This window comes from Triticum dicoccoides, chromosome 5A, assembly GCF_002162155.2.
Source record: "Triticum dicoccoides isolate Atlit2015 ecotype Zavitan chromosome 5A, WEW_v2.0, whole genome shotgun sequence".
NCBI classification, from domain to species: Eukaryota; Viridiplantae; Streptophyta; class Magnoliopsida; order Poales; family Poaceae; genus Triticum; species Triticum dicoccoides.
The window spans coordinates 487,776,027-487,784,373 of NC_041388.1; the positions used below are offsets into that span (position 1 = coordinate 487,776,027).

Here is an 8,347-nt window from a genome sequence, read left to right on the forward strand (position 1 = left end):
TTCAGGGAGAACATCGCAAAAAAAGGACATTCTAAATTTTCACAATCCTAGGGCGCAATTTATATATGTATCATTTTCCAAATGTATATACTGACATATCAACTTATTAGTGTACAAGTGTGTACTTGTGATATTCATTAATTATGTCTCACCTTCTCTTTTTAATTGACAGTGAACATGTTTTCATTTTTTTGAATTTGATATACTTCCTCTGCTTCAAAATAAGTGTCTCAATTGTAACAACATTTATATACTAAAATGGTTCATGGTGGAGAGGCGTTTTGGAGGCCAAGCTCCATGGAGGCCTTTATTTTTGAAAAATTCAAATTCAAAACTTTATTGTTCAAAAAATTCTGAAAAAATATGCGTGCATGTAAGGATGTAACACACATGTGTGTAAAAATTCATGATGAAATACCTTGAATTGCGACCTATACCAAAAACACAAATTCATGGCTTGGGAGAATGAATAGTATCATGTGTTAAATAGCCCAGATTTGTCTTTTTTGCACAGCCCTCATTTCAATGTATTTTGAACTGAAAATTTACACACATGTGTGTTATGCCTCCTTGTATATCTATATTTTTTCAGAATTTTTTGAAATGTAAAAATATGAATGAAATTTCAAATTTGAATTTGGAGGCTTCACTGGAGGCCGAGCTCCAAAAGGGATTTCCGTTCATGGTGGCTCTTTATTTGATAGACATTTGACTGAGTTAACTTAAACATGTACTACACCGGAAGTAGTACCAGCGTTGGCTCATCTTTTCACCTAAGCAAAGTTCCATGTAACTATCCACACTATCAACGCGTACAATGTGTACACGTCCAAAAAACGTAGTGTGGCTACAGGTACCACCAACATGAGCCTTCGTTTTCTCCTTTCTCGAGTCTTGTCTTCTCCCTGTCCCAAAAAAGAAAGTCTTGTATTCTCCGGAGCTCCCACTCCCAGCCATGGAAAAGGATGAGCCAGCCTGGATCTACCGCATATGCGAGGATCACCTCGAAGCTCTCCTCGGTCTCCTCTCCTACTTCGTGGTCCTCACTCACACACCTCGTGGCTGGGACTACGCATAGTTTGCCTGCGCGCGTGCCGCGTCGATCTCCCGGGCCGTCAACGGGTATCGGGGCCTGATATCAACTGCGTGAGGGAGGATGCGAGCTCGTCGTACTCAACAGCGCAGTTGCCGCCGGCTACAATTGAGGCGTTGAAGGAGTGGATCTCGTTCCCCTTAGCTCCTGCAGATTGTGGTTGTCGGGATTCTGGGGTTGTTATCCGTCCCCGAGCGCCGGGCCGGAGGCATCGTAGCTGTCCCCAAGCGGGCACGCCGACGCACCGTCTTAATTTTTGACAGTCGCAACCCGACTTCAGTGTCACATTCTTTCACCTACAGGTTCCCCCTCTTCCTTTTTCTTTTTTCTGTCTTTGTACGACTGAACCATACTTTGGGATACTTCTTAATAGTGACAAATGGTATACTGGCTGCTATTGAAATGAGATAGTAGTAAGTCTGGACGCCAACGCAGCTTAAGCCAAATTGTTAATTAGTTTTTGACCCCTCAACAAATTAAAGAAGTAATTAGTGTATTTGTGATTATCTATAGTTTTAATAGTATTTCCAAAGATAAATTAATTTTAATAACTGGGTAGTAAAATTAGGTCTGATTGCATTCTACACGTGACATATAACGATGATTTGACGCTCACAACATTGTTGTACTATATAATAAGCTTCAAATATCAGATGTTAGAGTGTCGATGTTTGGTATTTCTGAACTATTTCCATCAAATTTTGATGCATTTTTCCGGTACTTATGCGGAGTAGTTGACCATCTCCGATGTTCGGTATTACTGAACTATTTCCATCAAATGTTGATGCATTTTTTCGATACTTATGCGGAGTAGTTGACCATCTCCGTCCTGTCATATCTTGTTAGCCTAGGTAAGTCAGTTATTATTTTGAAGGTAGTCTATAGTATACTATTTTTTCATGTACTTATGATTATATGTAATGCATAAAAGGCAGTATCATCCATCTAGTTCACTGGGATTGAGATGTCCTCTACCCTAGCTAATGTTCAAGCCAACACCCATCTACTTCATATGTATGCAAGTAGCGGCGCATGCTCTTTTTAATAAATCTTTGTTTCTGTCTGACCAATTCCTTTGGTTTGTACTACATGGACCACTCTTATGTAAGAAATTCCCAAATAGACAATGGATAATGGTACATTAAAGTAAAGAATCGATAATGTATACTTAGTTGAGTGAAATCGGTTCTGGCTCTCCATGTTTGATGCGGTGAAGCAGAATATGTGTAAAGCACTACCGAGTTTTGCTATCCTGGCCTGGCAATTTAGTCCTGCTGTACAATGGAGATTCCAACGGTCATAGTCCATGGATGCTGCTAGTCAGTAGGTTAATAGCATGACCCCCTTTAAATATAGTTTTATTTGTTTATTAGCAACTTCTTTCCTTTCTTTATTATAGTTTGAGCACTTCTTTAGATAGCAAATTCTTTGATCTCATTTATTTGTTGTTTCTACCAAGTGTTTGTCCTCATGTTTGTAATCATTCATTGAATATTAGGAGCAAAAAAGTGAAAAATCCGAGTAGTAGAGGTGCAGGTCTATCATAAGGATGTGTTCATTTTCAGGAATGATTATGCGGATCATACATGTTACGGATCTACATCTTCAATTGAGTACGCCTCCTTTTCACATCTATTGTTGTTATAAACAAAAGCCTCTTTCTTTAATTCTTTGAGACTAAAATAAATTTAAGTATATATGAGAAATGAAGAAGTAATATCAATAAAATTTGCATAATTAAATATTAGGATGAGCAGCATATGCAAAAAAATCAAAGATGAGAACTCTGAACTTCAATTTTTTTATCTGATAAATTTTGTAGTGACAGTGATGATCGTTTGTTTGTGCAAAACCTCCAGTAACCATACTTGCAAAAAGTTTTTCCCATAGAGTGGTCCCTATCTTCTCACCACTGAAAGAATTTCACCATGTAAAGGTAATGTAAAAAGTTATATACATAACTTTAAAATTGCTTACATAATATAAATAACTTACTCTAGCAAAAGAACATAAATCTCGCTTATGTTTGAAGTTTGCTGCGATTGTGAAGACAATTAAGCCCGGTTGGTGGTCGGCTGAGTGGACACAGGTCTTGGAATAACAGAGGGTAATGGTTCGATCCTTCAAACTTCCAGAACTGGTCTAGTCCAAACCTTCAGTTATAGTGAAATTCTCTAAAGGACTTGTGTCAAGTCTTTCAGGGAGGTGCGTTAGTAGGAGAGGAGTTTCATAGTTTAGCCAAGGTTGCTTGACAGTGTTCTATGGACTATGGTTTATCAGTTGCAGGACCTAATTTATTCTTCCCTTCAATTGTATATGTGCATGGTGTGAACTTTGACAGTGAGACCGGCAGAATCGCATGCAGAATGCTTTAGCCGCAGTCCAAAAGGTTTAATGTTGTTAGTTCCTAGCAGTTCTGGTGTAACCACGAAGTGAGATGCATTTTAATTATGTAGTTTTTATATAAAAAATTATCTGCTTATATTATGTAGTTCATAAGCAGACAATCAAGATACTTGAAATGCATTAGCCGTTTACTAAATGAATAGAGTTGGGAAGAAATCAAAGGTAAGGATTAGGCCATAGATAATAAAAAGGAGGTGACAACCACCAATGTTTAAGATCAAGAAAACAGTGCTTATTGTGTCACAAGCGAACATTTCTTATTTTCTCCATGTCTGTCATGCAGACCTTGAGCCAAAGAGGTCAATTATAATTTTGATATTTGTTAGGTACCTCGAAATAACTATTCCTATGTAGATAATAAAAATTACCTGATCTGAGCACTAAGATTTGTTTGTGCAGGTGCAAAGGGATTAGAAGATGCTTATGGGACAACTGTGAATGTTGACGGGAAATAGCTATTTCAAAGTTTGATTAAGAAAGTCACAGTAATCAAAATCTTAGGTGGAAAATTCTATTGGCTGAGATGTCCATGGACAGTAATGGCCAGGAACCAATATTTTATTGTCTGATGGTTATTCTCCTTTCATGTACGTTGCATGTGACAAAAGAATCAACTTGATGATGCTTATGTATATTTTGGCATCAAATATCAACTTCTATGTGTGTTGTTAATTGATGAATAGAACAATTATGGTAACAGAAAAAGAGTTGAATAGCAAAAACAAAAGGATGTGCATGCAATGACCAGGGATAGGCTTGGATGGTCTGGTAGAATCGATCAAGTACCTACCTTGGCTTTGGCCATTCCGCTGATGCTGAGCCACCTCGGAGTCGGAGGGGTCGGCCTATGCCTTCCATCCATATCTGCCAGTCTGTCCTCCTTTTCTTTGCATACCAGAGAGGAGTAAGGACGTAGGGCTGGAATATTGAGGCAACACGGAAGATGATGGTGCGGCCAATCTAGGGTTTAGATATGTTTTTTTGTTGATGGTGTGGTTGTGAGTACGGGGTAGGAGAGTTTGTGGGAACTAATGGATGGTCTATCCGATTTGACGGTAGGATATTTTACCTTTTTTAAAGGAAAAAAAGGTAAGAGGCATGGGAACGACGTGTTATTCCATTGTAATAACAATGGTGGGTAAAATTTTAAAGTTAAATCTAATCTAACGGTTATTAAAAAAATTGTCTATTTGATTGAATGGTCGGATGTTTCTATTTTTTGTGGTAATTTCTAGCCTATTTATCTTTTATCTGTCTAGTCCGTAAATTCGTAAAGCACTTTTTATATATAATAGATTATCGTCATAGAAGTGTCATAACCATGACATATTTTTTCCGTTCAGGCCATAATGTCATGGATGTGTCTTTTTTTGTAGTGTTTGGACTGATGTGAGGTGTCGTTGAATATGGGCCAAGTAGTAGCATAGTGCCAAACAGGGCAACTATGAACTTTGAGGCCGGGCGCTCAAGAAAAAGAAAAAGAACTCTTAGGCCGACATGCCAGTGCCACCGGTGTTGTTGTGCACTTGCGCGGCAAGAGCGTATTGGCACACATTCCAAATTCATGCTACCTTTTCATCCCCAATCCCCCGCCCCTTCCTCACCTTTGGAATCTCGATTCCTACTCCAGTTCCCCCAAATCCTCCTCCTCTACTCCCTATACTCAAGCTCGCTGGTCAACGTGGATCTACGAGCCGGAGATCCTGAGGTCCGTCCTGCCTTGAGGCGTTGTGTGCTGTCACTCAACAATGGTGTGTCCGTGCTTGACAACCAATATGCCGGCAAAGTGCTGATGGTAACCATCAATGGCGACCGGCCTCCCGTCTCACCAGATGACCTGGTCAAAGCTCTTGGCATTGCGCATGGCATCCAAATAAGTGACTTTCTCATCGAAGTCTGTTCGCCACCGGTTGATTTCTTTATTAGGTTTCGGACAACAATCGATTACAGTCATGTGTTTGAATCTTCCCGGCATTTGTTCTGCATTGGCGCGCTGGTGATCTTTGATCGGTAGCACCCAGGATGGGGCTCGGTGCACTCTGAGATTGAGTTTTTAACAAAACTTACCTTCCACAGCATGCCTCGACCGGCTTGGAACAGTGAGTCCATGAATGAGCTTATCAACGACCTAGGAGGCGAGCTCTTAAGTATGTTTGTTCCTCCAGATGGTTGGGCTCTAACGGTTATGGCATGGATGAAGAAGCCGTCCACCATATTGAAAGTGATTGGTGTTGAGATACCAGTGCAGGAACCGGGGTTGTACAATTCATCGCCACCTCGGCCGCCGCGGACCATGTCAGGTATGTACCTGTATCCAATCTTCATGCATGTCAAAGAAGTGGTCAATCTATCAATCAAAGTCATGTCATCGCTAGTGCCAGGGTCTGTCAACATGTCCATTACAGGAGTTAATCTCATACTTTCCCCGTGTTACTCAGAATGATGGATGGCACAGGGCCTACTCCATGACATGGTAGAGGCAACTGCTTCTTTGGGAGAAGAAGCCGGGCTGGTTGCCTAAATGTGCTCTTATTTGAGGTAATAACTGATCTTCTTAGATAAGTACTAGTTGTATCCAAGTTATAGGTATGAAGCTCTAATGTGCCAATACGCTTGATTGTGGCCTGTTCTATTTTTGTACCTGAACGTTTTTTTTTTGAAATGGGTGTACGTCAACTTAATGTGCTGGCATAACTTATTGTGTTGTTTGTCTATTTTTTTTGCACAACATTCAAGATATTTCCATGTCATTGATCAAGATGATGAACGGTGATGTACGATTTTGTAGGTTTCAAGATAGCCCTACCTATAGCGATCCACTGCTTCCACCCCTATTGTGTCGACCGCATGAAATTTGTGTATGCAAGCTCAATGTGCTATGATGTTGTATATGATTGTTTCAACTATATAAGTTTCTACTCAACATCAGCAATGCATATGGCTGAAAAATGTATGCGCGAGCATCGATTGATCGGTTTCCCTCCTCTCTCTCTCTCTCTCTCTCACTAACTCTCTCTCTCTCTCTCTCACGTCTGCTAATAAGTGGGACCCTCTGAACTATTTCTTCGCTCCTGAAAGCTTTTAGTTAGGTTTCACTGGACTCTACCTTTTTTCTTAAGTTATAATTTGAGCTCAGTGACTTTAAAAAGATGCACACAAGCCTTGTTTGGGCCATTTCAAGCATCATTGAATGTGAGCTGAGTAGCTACGTAAAGTTGTACTGCACTACACATGCCTTGTTCATTGAACATCAGCAATGCAGCAAGGCCGGAAGACGCGTGCCAGCCCAGGTTTTGTTTTGTCCTAAAATAAGCATAGCCTAGCCTATGTTTATTTAAGAAAATGCACAACTCCGTTCTATTTTTATTTAAGAAAATGCACAACTCCGTTCTATTTTTATATAAGAATGCCAAGCCCAACTTAAGTTTTTTAAATAAAATTCCTAGCTCAATATTAAATTTTTATAAGAAATTCTCTATCCAGATCAACACTGTTTTTTCACCCATCCCAAAAATGGGTCTATTTCTATTAAAAGCAAATGGGTTGTAAATTATTAGAAATGATAAATTGGCTACATATACGCAATATTTTTTACCCAGCCCGGTAAATAGGTGTAGTCGAAAAAATAATCAAATGTGTTGTAAAATCTCAGAAATAGTAAATTGGCTATTGTTTTACCCAACCTAGGAAATTGATGTATTGGCAAACAAAAGCAAATGGGCTATAAACCTAAATAAATGGGCTACATGTCCGCCACAACTTTTGAAACTGACTTTGTTGGCCCACGAGGACGAAGCCTGCGCAAGGCGTTGTCCATTTAGTAAAAAAACAATTTAATGGTTAAAACAAAAGTCAACAAACTATTTTGACAATCTCAGTCGTTGGATTGACATCTTTCGGCCATCCTGCTTCTTTAATCTATGATCTTGTTACTCCAGCCGCCAAAACCATCGCCGGTAGTAGCGCCTGCTTTTGCCTCCCATGGTCGGTTGTGCTACCGTGCAAGCCTCGCCGCCCCACCCTACTCCCACGGGTGGCCAGGTCATACATGTACTCACCCACACCTTCTCTTATTCTTCGGCCACATCAGCCTCACCGCGTAGCCGAACTAGTCAGCCCTCGTACTCCCCTTTGTCGGGGACTCCAGTGCCCCATCTTCAATCACTCCAGGTCGTTCCCATCCTAGGCCTCGCCGTCGTCCACCGCCGTGGTGCACTCGACGATGCGTGGTCAATGTGGTCAACAACAAGAGCCGTAGGAAGAGGACTATGTGCAGAGGCTCACAACTAGGAACCACCAGCTACATCTTCGCACACAAGGAAGTGCCTCCTTATTACAAGCAAAAAAGAAATGATTCCTTCCCCTGATAGCTGGGACCCACCAGCTACATCTTCGCGCGCAAAGAAGTGCCTCCTTATTACGCGGAAAAAAGTTCCCTTCCCTGATAGCTGGGACCCACCAGCTACATCTTCCCACGCGAGGAAGTGCCTCCTTATTACGCGCAAAAAAATGATTCCTCCCCATCACAGCTCGGACCCACCAGATATATCTTCGCATGCAAGAAAGTGCCTCCTTATCCCCCTGACAGTTGGAACCCACCAGGTCATAGCGCACGTAGCGTTATCTGTCTGGTTGCAAACGTGTAGGTACATACTAATCGACCGGTCTCTCTACAATGATGAACCATGGCCGAGTAAGTAGAGGCACGTGTCGTAGTAGAGCTCCCGACACAGGAGTTTAGACAGTCCCCTCTAAATCGTGTACACATACGTACATCCATGCTACAAAAAATACAGTCACGCACATACATACGGGCGGGATCTCAAACGTGCACTCACGCATATGTAC

General features: G+C 41.0%; 1 long non-coding RNA gene across 2 annotated transcripts; it reads left to right on the forward strand.

Moving 5' to 3' along the window:
• The first annotated feature begins 899 nt into the window (after nucleotides 1-899).
• Nucleotides 900-4,198, forward strand: LOC119302374. Of its 2 annotated transcripts, XR_005147531.1 has the most exons (3): nucleotides 900-1,395; nucleotides 2,592-2,706; nucleotides 3,899-4,198. It is a non-coding gene; the product is annotated as an uncharacterized LOC119302374 (long non-coding RNA). The 2 variants fall into 2 exon arrangements; XR_005147530.1 differs by lacking the exon at nucleotides 900-1,395 and having other exon boundaries at nucleotides 1,402-2,706.
• Nucleotides 4,199-8,347: the final 4,149 nt, after the last annotated feature.